General features: G+C 39.7%; 1 pseudogene; it reads left to right on the top strand.

Moving 5' to 3' along the window:
- Window positions 1–4,561: 4,561 nt before the first annotated feature.
- LOC137635648 (tRNA (uracil-5-)-methyltransferase homolog A-like) overlaps window positions 4,562–18,431 on the top strand; it is a 50,071-nt pseudogene continuing 36,201 nt past the window's right edge.

Below are 18,431 nucleotides of genomic sequence, written 5' to 3'. Positions count from 1 at the left end.
AATTCTATTTAAAACAGTTATGAAATTAATTTCAGAATGAACTTCAAAGCCTAGGTATCCATAATACTGTAGTTATCATTGATGTAATAAAAATAGATGTTTTTTTGTGCAAAACGAATCAAATAGATCATATAGGAATAGGGCCAATACATTTCTACTCGCCATCCTTTGACGAGCAAACTGCTAGTAGCAGTTGCTACTTGCTCGTCATATTCTGTAATTGTATTGTTACTTCATAGACGTCAGTTGAAAATCTAATTAAAAACTTAATGACGGAATGATGGTTTGAGAATAACACGAATGAGATGATTAATATAAAAATGAAAGAGTGTAACTGTTTGCAAGTTTAATACCAACGAAATTCTATTGCAAATCATGAACTCGATTGAGCCGTTGAGGCACCTTCAGGCCAGCTGTCATTCGACGCTACCAGACGTTCGATGTGAGGAAAAACATCCAGAATGACCATTACAAAATAGATTATGTTCATAATTACAACGAAAATAACAATAATAAAGATACAAAGTGAGTGAAGACACGAAATTTTAAGGAAATTTTACCTCTGGGAGTGTATATCCCATGGAAATTAAATTATGAGAGAATGACCATATATACACATGATCAGCACTCGAGCCCCTCCACCCATGCTAGGACCAGAGAAGGCCAGACAATGGCTGCTAATGACTCGGCAGGTAGACCCATAGGCTTCCTCAAACCATCCCATCCATAACTCTCAAAGATGGTGATATATATTAAATTTAAACAGCTCGTTGGGCCAGATGTTTAAGTATATTTAGGAGAGACATCAAACTCTGCAAGTTTTAGAGTTCCTGATAAAGAAACCCAGCTAAATTTTACTCCTAAATTTCCTGGTATTTATTTGAAAATACTATCACCATTAATTCACACTAATTTAATAATATAGTTTATTGAATTATGAAATTATACTAATTTACTTAGAATATCACTACACTAGGTGGATAATTTTCAGATCATAAGATTAATCAACGGGTTTCATTATGTTTAATATTTGCCTAGTTTGTATAGCCTACTACAGCTTCACACACACCCACATCTAAGATCGTACCCAAAACAGATAATTCCTTTAAATAATTACATTATACTTTAATTGTAACAAAATACTAACTAAAGCCATGTAGTTTATTCACCATCTAAGCTCAATATAACAATAGTATATATTGAATGTCCAATATTAGCGTTTTCAGCACCTAGCTCAAACCACCTAACAAAATTATTCAGTCATTTAACCAACGCATCCTACTATTGATGACGTCACTAAAACGTATTTTCTTAATAAAAACACCGATTTAGTCATTAGAATGTATCCTTTTGATAGATTATGTTATATAAACATCTTATAAGGACTGTCTCGATATATTTTGTTGAAATATATCTCTAATTTACCATAAAATGATAAATCTTCAGCCCTGCCTCTCACAACTAGACATCGTAGCCAGACACAGTCTATTGTTCTTTCGAATTTGACGCATTTATTTAATTTACGGCCTTTAATAAGAGGCTTTAATTGTTTAGTTAAAAAAGCAATAACTTTTGTAAGGTTATTTTTGTAAAAATCTAATGTTCTAAGTCATAATTCATCTGATATCCGTATTGGTATTCCCTCCCCTCCCCCCTTAGGCCTCCTACGTAATTTCATTCATAAAAACATGATTAGTGACGTCACCTACAACCACCAATCACAACAGAAGACGAATCAGCTAATGAGACACTAGATATTTCCCGCTAAATATGCATAAGGCGAGAGGTTCCTCTGGTTTATGGGCTGTTGTTGGCGAACAAATAAATAGTGGTAAAGATCTTGAGCTTTTTAATGTAATAAGTAACTGGTTTTCTCGAACACCAGCTCATAAATCGCAGGAACTCCCTCTCGGCAGAATATTCCAGCCCTCTGGTTGGCTGTATCTTCTCAGCTGTGATTGGTTGTAACATTTGTTTACAAAATCTCGCATACTAGTTAAGCATCGTAGCCAAAACCTAGTTAATAATTTCTTCAAAAAAGACGTATTTATTCAGCTTAAGCATTCAAACAAGATTCATTATCTATTTTATTAATAAATTATTATATCTTAAGTTTGTTTTATGAAAAAAATATAATTTATAATACATAAATATCTGCAATATGTATAGATATTTCACTCCTACCGAGTCGAGTTCATTCAGAAAATACTATTGCCTGACGTCACATACTACAACCAATCACAGCAGAGGACGTCTCAGCCAATGAGAGGACAGATATTTCCCGCTAAAAAGCATAGGACGAGAGGGTTCCTCCAACTTATGAGCTGCTGTTGACAACAAAGTCAGATTCACGGGAGCAATTTTGGGTAAACACTCTAGCTAATGACGTTTTTTTTCATCCTATTTTGTTTTCATAAGCGTTTTAATGTAAATTTACGGGTATTTGGACAGGTTCCTCCAACAGCAACTCATAAGCTCCCGTTACTCTTGGTGGTACATTCCAGTCCTCTGATTGGCTATATCTTCCTCAGCTCTGATTGGTTATCACCTTCTTTCACGCACAAACGAACACATGCATGAAACATCGTAGCCATAAAGTTAGTCAATTATTCCTTCAAACATGACTTATTTATCTAACTTACGGTCTTTAATAAGATTCCTTATTTATTTTATTTTAAAATTAATAGTATTACTAAGATTATTTTTTGTAAAATTTATTTTTTCAAGCTTTAATTAATCTAAAATAGTATAGGCTTTTCTACGACTTTACGCACACACGAACACATGCATGAAACATCGTAGCCATAAAGTTAGTCAATTGTTCCTTCGAACATGACTTATTTATTCAACTTACGGTCTTTAATAAGATTCCTTATTTATTTTATTTTGAAATTAATAGTATTACTAAGATTATTTTTTGTAAACTTTATTTTTTCAAGCTCTAATTAATCTAAAATGCGTATAGGTTTTTCTATGGCTTTACCCACAAACGAACACACACACACATTTAACATCGTAGCCAAAAGAACAGTCAATTATTCCTTCGAATATGACTTATTTATCTAACTTACGGCCTTTAATAAGATTCCTTATTTATTTTGTTTTGAAATTAATAATATTACTAAGATTATTTTTTGTAAAATTTAGTTTTTGAAGCTGTAATTAATCTAAAATACGTATAGATTTTTTATTCATGAATACGAGTGTCTGACGTCACATACAATCAGCCAATGAGACAACAGATATTTCCCGGTATAAATGCATAAGGCGAGAATATTTTTGTAATTCCATATACGCAGAAAACCGCAATTATTAAACTATTTTTGGTTAATCAAAAGATATTTAATTAAAGTATTCTTACATTTATAATACATGCACCCTTCTCCTTTCTGTATTTAAGTAAATACAACGAGTTATGGATAATGACGTCATCAATCAAAAATCAATAATAGCTATGAATAATGACGTCATGAGTCAAGAACCAATTATGAGCTCGATAGTTAATGACGTCATTATCAAAGCAACCAATCACAGGGCACAATTTTCCCACTAGACGAGCTTTACATTGGGGCTTATGAAATGCTATGCTGACTTATGGAACCTATTTTAAATATCTCAGACATATAATAACGTATGAAGGAAAGCAAATACATTAATGTATACTGTACTATGAATGTGTTTTTAAATAATTATGTATACACGTTTCAACACAATTGTTTCCTGTTGTACTGGATTTACTAATCTCTTACATTTGGATTATAAATCATATTTTGATGTTCTATTGGTCATTTATTCATAATATAATGCACATTTAATCAAAATTGGTTGATTTTTATATTGTTCTTCCATGTGTACGTAGATTGAACAATAGGCTACGCTATGAAATTATGCCAGCCATAAATGAAAAAATATAGTGTACTCTATAATGGATGAAGATAATTTGTGTGACTTGTGCAAAGATGAAGAAGATACTACTGAACATTTATTTTTATGCCCAAGATTAGGACAGCTAATGAATGTAGACATAAGATTAGGTACGCTGAAATATCCTAGCAGGGGTCTAGCTTCATTTATAGGTAGGGCCATGCATATAGAAGAAGAATTTAAGAAGTCCAAACTGACCACAATAGGTTGCCAAAACTGATGATAGCAAGGTGTTATCCTATCTAATTTCAAGGTAGAATGGAATAAAAGTAAAGATTGAGAATCTCATTACGATATTAATTTATTTGAGGCACAGGTAATATAAACTTAATAACAATATTAAGAAGCAATAAGGAACCAAGAAGTTTCTATGACGTCATGGGTATAGCTTTAATCCCGGTAGAGTATCTTAATTAAATCTTCAAATTCAACTAATATCCAGAATAAATTCTACTAAAACGTATTTAAGTTTAATATTAATTTATATATATGATTTATATTTCATATATTTATATCATTTAAAGTAATAAAATAAGATAAAACATTTTAAAGATGTATAGTTTATTTGTTTTGGTATGACGTCACCAAGAAGCCATCTTTAATTTATGACGTCATTAGTCATTACCCACAAGCAATTACAAACCAGGAACCCAGCGGGCAAGGTAAATAATTGCATGATATTGTATAATTGTATTACATTACGTAATTTATAATGTAATTATCATTAGTTAAAAGTAAATATTAACTATTAGGAACACAGTAAGTGTATATAATCCTTTTAATTATAAGATGATCACCTTGCTTGACGTGTAACAGCTAGGGGTACAGTATTGTGTTCGGTAAAGTTACAGTTTACCGTTATAAAAAGCAGAATTACATAACATTAATAACATGTGTGTTCAAATTATATTATTCTAATGATTCTTGTCTAGTTACTAACTATTTTTGTCTTCGTATTATCCATTTTTTTTCTTCGTTTTTTAACCATTTTTGTGTCTTCGTTGTACCGATTCTTGACTTCGTTTTATCTTCTCGTATTCGTTTTGGATTTCCTGACCCAGTCCGTCCCAATAAACTACGAATTGCCACATATTAGCAATGTAAAATAGCAAGTATTTATCAAATAAATTACCTATTTATGGTTTTTCCTTCACAAAAACATAACTATTACCATTTTATATTTGTTTTAGACGAATGATTTCCGTGGTCTCGTAGTCTTTACGTTCGACCAAGGGTCGTTGTGTAAGCTACATCGTAAACTCAATTTCCGATAGAAACGAAGACAAGAATCGTTATAATGAAGACAAGAATCGTTACAATAATTAAAATAATCGTTATAATAAATCTAACAATCGTTAGGAAACAGAAGAATCGTTAAAACGAATATGAGACGATAAAACGAAGTCAAGAAGGTAAATCTTTACTGTAGTACAATAACCCAAATAAAGAAAATAAGAAGTTTTCTTGGTATATTTGTGAATACTTTAAACTGTACTGATGCAAATAATTAGGGGAAACATATTATACACATTTCAAATGTTTTAAAATGATAATATTTTATTGAAAAAACTACATTTTAAAAGGGAAACAAACTTGACACCATTTAACGCAGTCTAGGAGCCGTATCCTGACTTAACTACTGGGTTGGCCACTCCCCCATCAACCAGGCCTAGACCAGCGTATCCTGATCTAACCCTAAAACTAGTACTTAGAAGACAATTCATTGCCTCACTCATACTGTATAGTATTTTTTAGTAATATACACGGTTAGACAACTCGGAGCCACACTTGTACTGTATTGTATACTAATTTACATAGTAAGACAGCTCATATACACATAACCTTGTACATGTCAGAGAGTGTCATGTGTCCACATAAGAATATTATAAAGTTGTAACCAAATATTTGCTCTCCAAACACTTGGGTATGACTTGCCTTAGGATAAGCAGGGGGGAGGTGTATGTATGATAGCGGCCATCTGTATGTATGATGACGGCGCACTAAGAATACGGCAGGGTAAGGGGGTCGCAGGGGTCCCTTACCACCCCCTTTAGTTAATTAGGTAAGGACACATCTTGTAGGTTAGGTTAGGGGGTAAAGTTTAGGTTAGTTGATGTCCATATTTTATGCTCACTGGAGGAACTGACCGCTTATATACAAAGACTCCAAGTGGGGTTATAGGGATGGGTGCATGGGAAGGAAACGTAGGGTTTTGACTTGTCTTAGGGTAAGAGAGGTTATCGGGATAGGTTGTTGGGAAGCAAACACAAGGTTATGACTTGTCTTAGGATAAGAGGGGTTATAGGGATGGGTTGTTGGGAAGCAAACACAGGGTTACGACTTGTCTTAGGATAAGAGGGGTTATTGGGATGGGTTGTTGGGAAGCAAACACAGGGTTACGACTTGTCTTAGGATAAGAGGGGTTATAGGGATGGATTGTTGGGAAGCAAACACAGGGTTACGACTTGTCTTAGGATAAGAGGGGTTATAGGGATGGATTGTTGGGAAGCAAACACAGGGTTACGACTTGTCTTAGGATAAGAGGGGTTATAGGGATGGATTGTTGGGAAGCAAACACAGGGTTACGACTTGTCTTAGGATAAGAGGGGTTATAGGGATGGATTGTTGGGAAGCAAACACAGGGTTACGACTTGTCTTATGGTAAGCAGGTTTATAGGAATGGGTACTTTGGAAGCAGGGTTACCAGCACCATTTCAAACACTCCAGCCTGAAGATGAGAGATAATACTTCTCAAAATGTGACGCTGTAAACCGTATTTTACCTTCTTTGTGTACTCATTTTGTAAATTGCATTATGCCCAATTTTGACCCGCATTGGATCTACCTTACCCATGATGATGAAGGATGAATTTTGCCTTCTTATTGGCAGAATGCAGTAATGATGAAAAGAAAATCATCAGATCTATTAAGATAGAAAACAAAATCAATGCTACCGAGGCAGTGATCATATTCAAAGAAGTAATCTGAAGAGTCACAGTAACCCGTTAATAATGTCTACTCTATCCTAGGTCGCTGGGTCCTTATTGAAATGGGGGTGGGGGTGTGACGATTCGTCCCCTTTGCTTTATCCTTCAATAAGCCACCTGTGCACTTGGGCTACTGGTGGCTCATTACATTTATTATCCCTTATTCTGAATAAGAAGTTGCAGATGGTGAATTGCCTTTTTGTGGTGTCTTTTTTTTATCTGCATTAGGAAAAGCTAAATATTCAGGACATTCACTGTAAAATATACTGATGCCCAATGTAGAACTGAAATATTGAGAGAGCAAGCTGAAATTGTAGTGGCTAGTATATAGATAAGGGTAAAAAGGGAAATGAGCGAATTTAGTTCATCATTACAGTCTACTTTGCGTGAATTGTTGCTTCTCTTACTTATTATCACTACACATATCCCATATCGTATTGTGAAATTAGTTTTTATAGGATGAATAACAGGAAATTAGAAATTTACGTTAAGAGAGCGTATTCTGAAAATTCAGGGTAATGATCATACTACCATCAAATAACACAACTTAGGGTCTATTCAAATGAGACTCTTTAGCTATGGTAAGCAGCTCTTCTAGGAGAAGGACACTCCAAAATCAAACCTTTGTTCTCTAGTCTTGGGTAGTGCTATAGCCTGTACCATGGTCTTCCACTGTCTTGGGTTAGAGTTCTCTTGCTTGAGGGTACACTCAGGCACACTATTCTATCTTGTTTCTCTTCCTCTTTTTTGTTAAAGTTTTCATAGTTTATATTAGGAATTTTTTGTCTAAATGTCATTGTTCTTAAAATATATTATTTTTCCTTGTTTCCTTTCCTCACTGAGCTATTTTCCCTGTTGGGGACCCTGGGCTTATACCATCTTGCTTTTCCAACTAGGGTTGTAGCTTAGCAAGTGATAATAATAATAATAGACTCTAGCTATGGAAAAATGAGTGCAGCCAATGTACAGCTTGTGAGTATCCAAAATTGCATAATTAATAGAAAGCCTTGAGACTCCTTCTAACAAGATATGTTTTTCAGATTTGAATGCGAGAATCGTCTCACAAGCCACAGTAGTGGTCTTCAGCCATGCCCCCACACCGGGATACGGATTTCTTAATCAGAAAGGAGAGTGGTAAGTAGAGTTTATGTTTTGTAGGGTGGGATTCTTGGAATCAATTAAGTTCGTCCTTTCCATTATCAGTAATTCCTTTTAACATCCCTGTCTGAGTACCTACATTCCAGGATCTTTGCTTATATCTTCCATTCCTTCTTTCACTTCTTTAACTATTTCTACATCACAGCAAAACATAATGAGTGGGGAAAGTTGAGGCGAACAGAGAGAATATTTCTGGTAAATTGTCTTCTCCCTTACTGAAATTATGAGTGTTTTTATAAAATAATTCCTGTTTAATCAAAACATAAATTAAAAAGTGAACTGCTTATCCGTACATTGTCTCTTAAATTCATCCAATTGTTTGTATAAATAGATTTAGATTGAAAGACAACTTTGGTGGTACAGTAATGGAATAGGTACCCTTTGATATTGGACCACCTATCTGTGATGAGAGTTTGTCATTTTTAAACATAAAACTTACCCGCTGGTTATACAAGAATGGCTAAAGTCCCTGGACGCCCGGCAGAAATATTCAAAGTCTCCCGGCTATCTCAGATATGCCAGGTGTATACTACCGCCCTTGCTGTAGACAGGCCGAACTAATCCAACCACTTCAGATCTTCTCTGCCGCCATAGGGGCTAGAACATTGGAAATTCGGTGCTATTATAGTATGCTATCTACCGTCGAATTTCTATTATAGTATGCTATCTACCGTCGAATTTCTATTATAGTATGCTATCTACCGTCGAATTTCTATTATAGTATGCTATCTACCGTCGAATTTCTATTATAGTAAGCTATCTACCGTCGAATTTCTATTATAGTATGCTATCTACCGTCGAATTTCTATTATAGTATGCTATCTACCGTCGAATTTCTATTATAGTATGCTATCTACCGTCGAATTTCTACTATAGTATGGCATCTACCACAAAGTATGTTATCTACCGTCAATGTTAATCCTTCTGTTTGATGAGGATTATCAAACAGATTACTTACCACCAGTATGTTATCCTCATTGGACTTTAATTATAGTTTAATAATATTTATTGGCTGGACAACATGGGTGCATAATTATAAGCAGTTTGTAGGGAAACTTTTTTTTACAAATTATTCAAAGCTCATCATACAACAATGTTACAAGTTAATCAAATGAAAAATCAAATATTAAAAAACTGAAAGAAAATAATCTATGAAAAATATTCAATCAAAAATTTATTCTACTACCGCTTGTAAACATATCTTGCATCATTCAAGAAAGCAGGAAATACATCGTTGCCTTTTCTCAGAAGTTTCCAATTGAAACCACCACACTACACACTTCCAGACACATTAAACCAAGCAGTGACAGTATTAGGTGATTTCCCAGTTAATTGTAAAGTAGTGTTAATGGGGATCTCATAAACAAAATAATGAACCAATTCCAAAATTTCAAAAAGGGGGGGGGGGTAGATAGCAAAATCGGCGGTAGATAGCATACTATAATAGCACCGGAAATTCTCTCGCAGATTACTTTGATTTAGACGGTTTATTTGGTGATGTACTGTCTTTTTGTTTTGGGCTCTCGCATAAGTGATTTCTCTTTCATAATTTCATGAAATCTTTATTGTTTTGGGTTTATTTAGTTAATTTTGACTCTTGTTATTTTTGGGGGGATCTCTCTCGTAACTTTTCAATATGGCCGACCCCTCCCTTGTATATAGGAAGTGTATTAAAGGTTGTCGCACTCGCCTTCCTAAGGGTTCTGTTGATCCACATACAATTTGTGTAAAATGTAGGGGTAAATCTTGTACTTTTGGGGATCGGTGTGAAGAATGTTCTTCGTTAACCGAAAATGAGTGGGTAGCTTATGAGCGTTATACTCAGAAATTTGAGAGAGACAGGATTAGACTAAGTTCTTCCCGTAATGTGGATTTACCTGTATCTGATGTCATTGATCCTATTCCTTCCCCCGTAGTGGTAGATCAAGAGCCGAAAGAGCCTACGATGAAGGCTATGTTGTCCGCTATTCAAGCGCTCGTTGTGAGAGTGGAATCATTTGATGCGGACAAAAAGCAAATTATGTCGAATATTAATTTACTTAAAAGTTGTCGCACTGGCGACCGATCAAGTGTAAAGAGTTCGACTAATGTGTTCAGTGTTGTGGAGGGTGCGTCTGCGCGATCCTGTCGTTTGCCTAGCCTAAGACCTCTGTCAAGCTCCCGGACCCAGGGGAGAAGTTATGTTGAACGGCGAAGGGGAATCACAGGTCGCTCAACCTCACCTTAGGAAAGGTGAGGTTAGTGCTTCATCTCCTTCTTCGAATGAAGGGTCACGTGATGAGATGTGGCGGCAAGCCTCTAGACCGCTTAAGAGAAAAGCGCAGTCGGTGGAACAGCGGCGCGTTTCCTCTCCGCAACAGCCAGGCTGTAGTCATTGGGATACACCGGAACGTTTTCGGTCCCTTGACGAGTGTTCGCCTGCGAAGTGCTCTGACATGGGTTCCGATATAGATAAAGATTTGATTCAGTCAGATGCGGAACTAATTCTTGGTTCGGGTGTTACGGTTCATGCTCCGCCGCTTCCATCGGACTGGTGCTTGTCTTCCGAAAGCGGGGAGCGGTTCGGTAACGATGAGGAAGGCGAATTCGCATTGGGAGAGGCGGCGCAAATATCGCCTCAAGGTGATCCCAATTGGTCTATGTTGTTGGGCATGAAACAGCAGCTCTCGTTGCTTATGCAGTCTTATCGGCCTGTTGTTGACAGTGCGACTGGGCGTCAGTCATCCGTTGTAGACCCGTTGTCGCACAGGCGGCCTGTTGTCTCTGGTACTGACGTGTTATCGCACAGGCGGAGGTCTCCCAGTCGCAGCGTTCAACAGTGGGTTGAGGTGGATGCATCTCGTCAGAGCTCTGCTTCACAACATCTATCGATTGCGCATACAGCCGATCGTCAGTCTTCCAAACGTGACGACGCTCGCCAGGGAACGGAGCGGGCCGCTAAGCGGCAGGATGGGAGCGGGCGCGAGATGGAGCGTCAGCGCCAGCGACAAGCAGACGCTAAGCATCAGCGTGACGACACACATCAGTTAACCCATGACGCCGCGGGGCGTCAGCGGCAGGCAGACGCTAAGCGTTAGCGTGACGACACACGCCAGTCAACCCATGACGTGACGGCGTGTCAGCATGAGCGGCGGAGCCTCAGCACCAGCGCCAGCCAGATTCTACCCATGGCTCTATTCATTAAGCTACCCGCAACAGTTCTAGGCAGTCAATCCATGACTCCTCATGTCAGCCAATCCATGACTACACGGCAGTCGACTGTTTTCGCAGCGCATCAGGTTGATGCTGTTTCACAAACCGATCGTGACAGCAAACACAAGGCTAGTGATTGTCAGTTGGATGGGAATTTTGAACAGCGCAAGCGCGCCCATGTCAGCACTGATGCGCCTGCACAGGAACATCGCCTTTGTGATCAAGGCACAACTCCAGTGGCTGAATTGTCGGAGGAAGATCCGGATGAGGAACAATTGGATGACGTTTCAGAGGGAGATGAGGATAAGCCACCTCAACATTCGGTGGACCTCAAGGAACTAATGCTGGTCTTCATGGAGTTATTTCCAGACCATTTTACCCCTGTTGCCCTGCGATCTCCTCCTTCAGAATTTACTCTCGGTAAAGCAGCCAGGACATCCCTTTTCACCAAAATGGTTCTCTCCCGCTCCTCTAAGAGAGCATTGAAATTAATGGGAGTGCGGATGGACTCAAAGAAAGCTCTTGGCAAGACATGTTTTGCTTTTCCACCAGCCAAACTAGCTTCCAAATCGAGCGTTTGGTATGAAACGCGAAGTCTTAGGTTTGGGGGTTCCTGCGTCTGCTCAGGGGAACTTCTCGAGCCTAGTGGACTCTTCTCGGCATCTAGCCATGAGGAAGACTAAAGTGTGGTGGTCATTGTCGGAGTTTGACCATCTCTTGAAAGGTTTGTTCAGGGCTTTTGAGGTGTTTAATTTTCTTGACTGGTCTCTGGGAGCCTTGGGTAGAAAAGTAACGGAAATGAAGGGCACTGACACGAGTAACCTTATCCAGCTTATGTTTTGTATGGTCAAGGCAGTTAGAGATGGTTCTAAGAAGTTGGCTGCCCTGTTCACTGCAGGAGTTGTGAAGAAGAGGGCAACTTTGTGTTCCTTCCTCTCGGTGGGAGTCACTCCATGTCAGAGATCAGAGTTACTTTTTGCTCCCATGTCTTCTGCTCTATTCCTGCAGGATTTAGTGAGGGAGGTGGATGCAGCATTGACTCAGAAGGCTACTCATGATTTGGTTGCCAAAACAGCTAGGAAGGTGTTGCCTACATCTTTCTCTTCTCGTAGAACGAAGGAAGGGACGTCATATTCCCAGACTGCCCAGCCCTTTCGTGGTAACTTTAAGCCCTATGCGAGGAAGTCTAAGAAAAGAGGAGCTAAGTACAGTCGAGGCAGGGTCTGACTGTCCTCGCCTTCAAGCAGCAGTGGGAGCCAGGCTAAGTTACTTCTGGCAAGCGTGGGAGATAAGGGGAGCTGACCCTTGGTCCGTTCGTGTTCTAAAGGAAGGATACAAAATCCCATTCTTATCAAAGCCTCCTTTAGCCACAGATCCTGTGGATCTCTCGCCCAAATACAGGGAAGGACCGAAGAGGCAGGCCATGCAGCTTCAGATGTCTCTCTTGCTGGGAAAAAGAGCGATGAGAGGGTGCGGGACTTGGAATTGCCATGGTTTTACAACCGTTTGTTCCTGGTTCCCAAGAGTTCAGGGGAATGGAGACCGGTTCTAGATGTAAGTGCCCTCAACAACTACGTCCAGAATTCGAAGTTCACCATGGAAACTCAGAAAACCATGCTGGCAGCAGTAAGGAAAGGCGACTGGATGGTATCGTTGGACCTCCAGGACGCTTATTTTCATGTCTCAATACACCCAAGTTGCAGACGTTATCTGAGGTTCGTGTACGGGAAGGAGGTCTTCCAGTTCCGAGCCTTATGTTTCGGTCTCTGCACAGGCCTCTGATATTCACGAAGATAATGCTGAGTGTGGTGAGCATGCTGAACTCAGAGGCATCAGGGCCTCCCTGTACTTGGACGATTGGCTCATAAGGGCTCCCTCAGCCGATCGCTGCTTGAAGGATCTTCAGATGACTTTGGATTTGGCAAAAGAGTTGGGACTTCTAGTGAGTTCAAAGAAGTCACAGCTGACTCCATCCCAGAAGATTCTTTATTTGGGGATGGAGATTCAGAGTCAGGTTTTTCAGGCTTTTCCACCCCCTGCAAGGATTCAGTCAGCGCTCCTAAGGCTTTGTGCCTTTATGAGGAAGGACGTCAGTTCGGTGAGAGAGTGGATGAGCCTTCTGGGAACCCTCTCATCTCTGGAAAAATTTGTGTCTCTGGAGAGGCTGCACCTACATCCCCTTCAATTTCATCTCAATGCTCATTGGAAGAAGGGAGACAGTCTCGACAGGGAGAGTATTCCCATTACGAGTGCAATCAGAACACACCTTCAATGGTGGAAAAACGTTCACAGACTCAAGGAGGGCCTCTCATTGGAGCAAAAGAGCCCAGACCTCGTGTTATTTTCCGACACCTCAAACTCGGGGTGGGGAGCAACCTTAGGGAAAAGAGAAATCTCAGGTCTGTGGACAAAAGAGCAAGAAATTCTTCATATCAGTCAAAAGGAGCTTTTAGCTGTGCACTTAGCCCTCAAGGGATTCGAGAATCTGGTCCTAGGCAAGGTGGTTCAGATCAATGCGGACAGCACCACGGCCCTAGCGTACATAGCAAAGCAGGGGGGGACCCACCCGAAGTCTCTTTACGTTGGCGAGATCTCTTCTCGTATGGGCGAAGGAAAGGAGGATTGTTTTATTGACACGATTCATTCAGGGGGTCAAGAACGTGAATGCGGGCAGACTCAGCAGGAGGGACCAAGTTCTCCCCACAGAATGGACGTTACACCTAGACGTTTGCTAGAAGCTGTGGCGGTTATGGGGTCGTCCCCTCATAGATCTGTTTGCAACCTCGAAGACGAAAATGCTGGAGACGTACTGCTCCCCAGTTCCGGATCTCGAGGCGGCTCACATAGACGCGTTACTGTTGGATTGGTCGCACATGGAAGTGTATGCATTCCCACCCTTCAAGGTCCTGTACAAAGTGGTGCAGAAGTTTGTATCTCACAAGGAGACCAGAATGACCATAGTTGCTCCTTTCTGGCCATCAAGAAGTTGGTTCACTGAGGTACTGGAATGGATGGTGGACGTGCCGAGAAGCCTTCCGTTAAGACCAGATCTTCTCAGACAACCCCACTTGGCAAGAAACCATCTAAACCTCCAAGCTGTACGTGTGACTGCCTTCAGACTATCGGAAAACTCGTAAGATCTAGAGGATTTTCGAAGGAGGCAGCCAAGGCTATTGCAAGAGCAAGGAGGACTTCTACCATCAGGGTGTATCAGTCCAAGTTGGAAGTATTCAGAGAATGGTGTAGGGCTAATTCGGTTTCTTCTTCCAGTACCTCTATAACACAGATTGCCGATTTCTTCTTAGATCTTGGAACTAAGCATAACTTTTCTGCCTCGACTATTAAGGGGTACAGAAGTATGCTGGCAACTGTTTTCAGGCATAGAGATTTGGATCTCTCCAACAATAAAGACCTACAAGATCTTCTTAGGTCTTTTGAAACTTCTAAGAGATGTCATCAAGATTCACCTGCTTGGAATTTGGATGTAGTTCTTAGATTCCTCATGAGTGACAGATTCAAGCCTCTGCACTCAGCCTCTTTTAAAGATTTAACTTTGAAGACCCTTTTCTTGGTGAGCTTAGCGATAGCTAAAAGAGTCAGTGAGGAACATTGGTTTCAGAGACGGGAAAGCCATATGTTCCTTGCAGCTGGGTTTTCTGTCCAAGAATGAGCGTCCTTTACATCCATGGCCGAAGTCTTTTGAGATTGCTAATCTCTATGATGTAGTGGGTGATGAGGTGGAAAAGGTGCTCTGTCCTGTTAGGGCACTAAGGGTCTATTTGGACAGAACAGAGAGTTTAAGAGGCAGCTCGGAGGCTCTCTGGTGCGCAGTTAAGAAGCCCTCGCAGCCTATGTCGAAGAACGCCTTATCCTTTTTCATAAGGCTCTTGATTAGAGAAGCTCATGCCCAGTGTGGTGAGGCAGAGCTTAGACTGCTTGAGGTGAAAACACACGAAGTAAGAGCGGTAGCTTCTTCGGTAGCTTTTAAACAAAATCGTTCTCTGCAAAGCACAATGGATACAACTTTTTGGAGAAGTAAATCTGTATTCGCATCCCATTACTTGAAACGTGTTCAGACCCTTTATGAGGACTGGTACACTTTGGGTCCATTCGTTGCGGTGAAGGATCTACCACTACGCTCCCCTAATTCCTTGTACCCTTTTCAATCTTTTGTAACTTGTTTAGTTTTTATGGTTGTATGTGGAGATTGGTCGTCAGTCTTCCGCAATCTGTCGATAGGAGAACGTCAGCTTTAGAGGACCCGCTAGAGCATGTGGTATCCCCTCCAAGCTTAAGTAAAGGGTGTGTTTTTCTTGTCACTATTTATTGGAAAGCTTTTAAGATCTCCATTACCTACGGTCAGGAATGCTGAGACTGGATATAGAAATCAGCCAGCCACGACTTCAATCCTCCTTCATCTCCTCGCTACGATTAGCCTGGACCGAGGTGACTTTCCTTTCTGTTCCGGAAACATCTCTGCCTGGTAATCAGTTGGACGGGAGTTCAGGGACCATTCAAGCTGGACCATGTCTAGTACAGTCTACAACCTCGCCATCCTTGACGTCAACCCGTTCCTGCTAGTGACTTGGCTTATTGCCGGCTGTATTTTCATTGCAGGACCAAAGGGCTTTGTCGTATTCCCTAGGGTCTCCTATTTAAGAATTTTAAGTCGCCTTCTAGTTACGCTAAAACATTCTACTGATAAATGATTCGGGTTTGTATGGTAAGGGAAAATAGATATGAATAAAATTTAAATTTTTACATGGCAGAAGGCTGTTGAAATTTCCTGAGTGTAAATGTTTAACATGTTCTTGGTTCGATATTTATTATGATGGTTAATAGTAGTTAGTGATAAAAGATGCTGGCAGTCGAACATAAAAGTTGTTTGTTCTTATGATTTGTTTATAAGTAAAGGAGCCACTGAAAAGGTACAACAGTAGAATAGGACTTTGGGATTCAATTGAATACATTAGTTGAAGTGGATTAGATTAATTTCTTTGTATCGTCTTCTTCTGGGATATGGATCTTGAAGCTTTGTGGGTAATTAGTTTTTATTTTGCTAGGCTTTATTTCATCTTCACCCGTAGTTCTGTGTCAAGATTGCATCGTGTTTTTAGTTGTTTCAAAATCAATCTATCAACGGTTCCTGCCAACAGTATATCATATATAAATTTATATCAAGATTTCATTATATTCTGGGATCATATTCTGGGTCTATTCAGTGAAGTTTTATCCATTCTCGGTCGGCAAATCTCCAGTTAATCTGCGTCGTATTTTCGTAATTGAAAGGGCCGTTAACGTTGTTATTCCAAGTGTTCATTAAATGTTCTGTTCTTTCAAATTCACCAATTTAATGTAAGAGAGGCTGTAGACAGGTACTGATTATTCCTTTATCCTTTTATAACCAAAGAATAATCTTTTATTTTGAAAGTTGTTTATATTAAAATTAGCTCAGTACAAGTACCATACTTGAAGGGATGTTGACGAAACAAGCACTCCACTGGTATGAGAGCTTTTAAATATCCGACTGCCGTACTGAGAATTATTTCTTAAGGAATTCGTGAAACTTCCTGCATATAATAAAAATTCAAAGGGATGAGTATATATTAGTTCTTAGCTATAGTAACTTTTCTCTTAAGAATAATTATGTCTATCAGATGTATTTGTTTTACTAAGCTCAACTTCGTCTTTCAGAAAACTTGGTCGATGACCAAGACATGATTGAGCTCGAGGATCACCTGAACAGCGAGGAGGATGAGGCGGAGGACGACTACGACGAGGAAAACGGCACCGGCAAGGCCGAGGACGAGCTGATCCTCAAGGCGGACAGCGACATCGATAAGATACAGGAAGATGACACGAACGGCTCCACTGGAAGGGAAGCGTCTGTGGAGACCAGGGAAACGCCGCAGACGAAGCGAGACACGGAGTTCACCTCCGAGGATTTTAAGATAGAACTTATGGGGCTGCCTCGATATTATGCTATGGGGGTGAGTAGTTGACTAACTTATTTTGACTAATAAATAGACAAAAGCAGATGACGAATTGGTGGTCGTTCCTTCCTTTACGTGTGCCAACTATCGTCCATTGAGCGGGTCAGTCAGCTAATGCCGTTTTTTTAAGGACAGGACTTTGATATTCATACCACTTAATAAGGTGACTTAGATAAACAGTTGAGGAATAGCAGAAAACTTAACCCCCAATGACTATAACAGGACCTTTGCTTGCAAACAGTACTGGACTAAAATTTGACCTTTGCTTATAAACAGTATTGGACCATAACTTGACCTTTTCTTGCAAACAGTACTGGACTATAACTTGACCTTTGCTTGCAAACAGTATTGGACCATAACTTGACCTTTTCTTGCAAGCAGTACTGGACTATGATTTGACCTTTGCTTGCAAACAGTATTAAACTATAATTTGACCTTTGCCTGCAAACAGTATTAAACTATAGTTTGACCTTTGCCTGCAAACAGTATTAAACTATAGTTTGACCTTTGCCTGCAAACAGTACTCGACTATAATTAGACTTTTTGCTCTCAAACAATGCTAACAATCATTTATCTTTCCAGCAACTGAAGAAACTTCTGAAGGAGACCTTGCAGCTCAAGGCGCACAAGATCAAGCCGGCCGGCTCCAACAAAGACTGAGCCTACGTGACTTTCCGCGACGAGAAGTCCAGGACCAAGGCTCTGACTGTGCTGGACAAGTTCAAGTGGAAGAAATGCGTCCTCTTGTGTTCGGTGAGTCTTATAATGAGTAGAAAGAGTACAGTAATCGTAGATTTCAGACCTCTGGCAACGAAGATTGTCAACGCTTTACTGTACTCAAGTCTACGGACCAGGATTTCGTCTTTTCGTGTTGGCCGTAAGTGTATCTACATTACTGCATGATAATAAGTCTTCGGTCCAAGGTTTCCTCTTTTGTATGTTGGCCGTGAATAAATCTATTACATAACAATATTAACCCTTTTACCCCCAGGCTATTTGGAACTTTCCAACCCTTAACCCCCAGGGGTTATTTTTTTTCAAGCATATTTTGCAGTATATTTTTTTTAAATTGCTCCAACAGCCTTAATTTTCATCATGGAGAGGTCAAGTTGGTCTCATTCTCTTGGAAAAGCCTGAAGTTTCTCAAAAAATTATCAAAAATATGCAAAAAAAAAAAA

Source organism: Palaemon carinicauda, unplaced genomic scaffold, assembly GCF_036898095.1.
Source record: "Palaemon carinicauda isolate YSFRI2023 unplaced genomic scaffold, ASM3689809v2 scaffold155, whole genome shotgun sequence".
In the NCBI taxonomy this organism is placed as follows: domain Eukaryota; kingdom Metazoa; phylum Arthropoda; class Malacostraca; order Decapoda; family Palaemonidae; genus Palaemon; species Palaemon carinicauda.
Note: the sequence above shows the minus strand (reverse complement) of the source record. Positions and strands in the feature narration are given on the sequence as shown.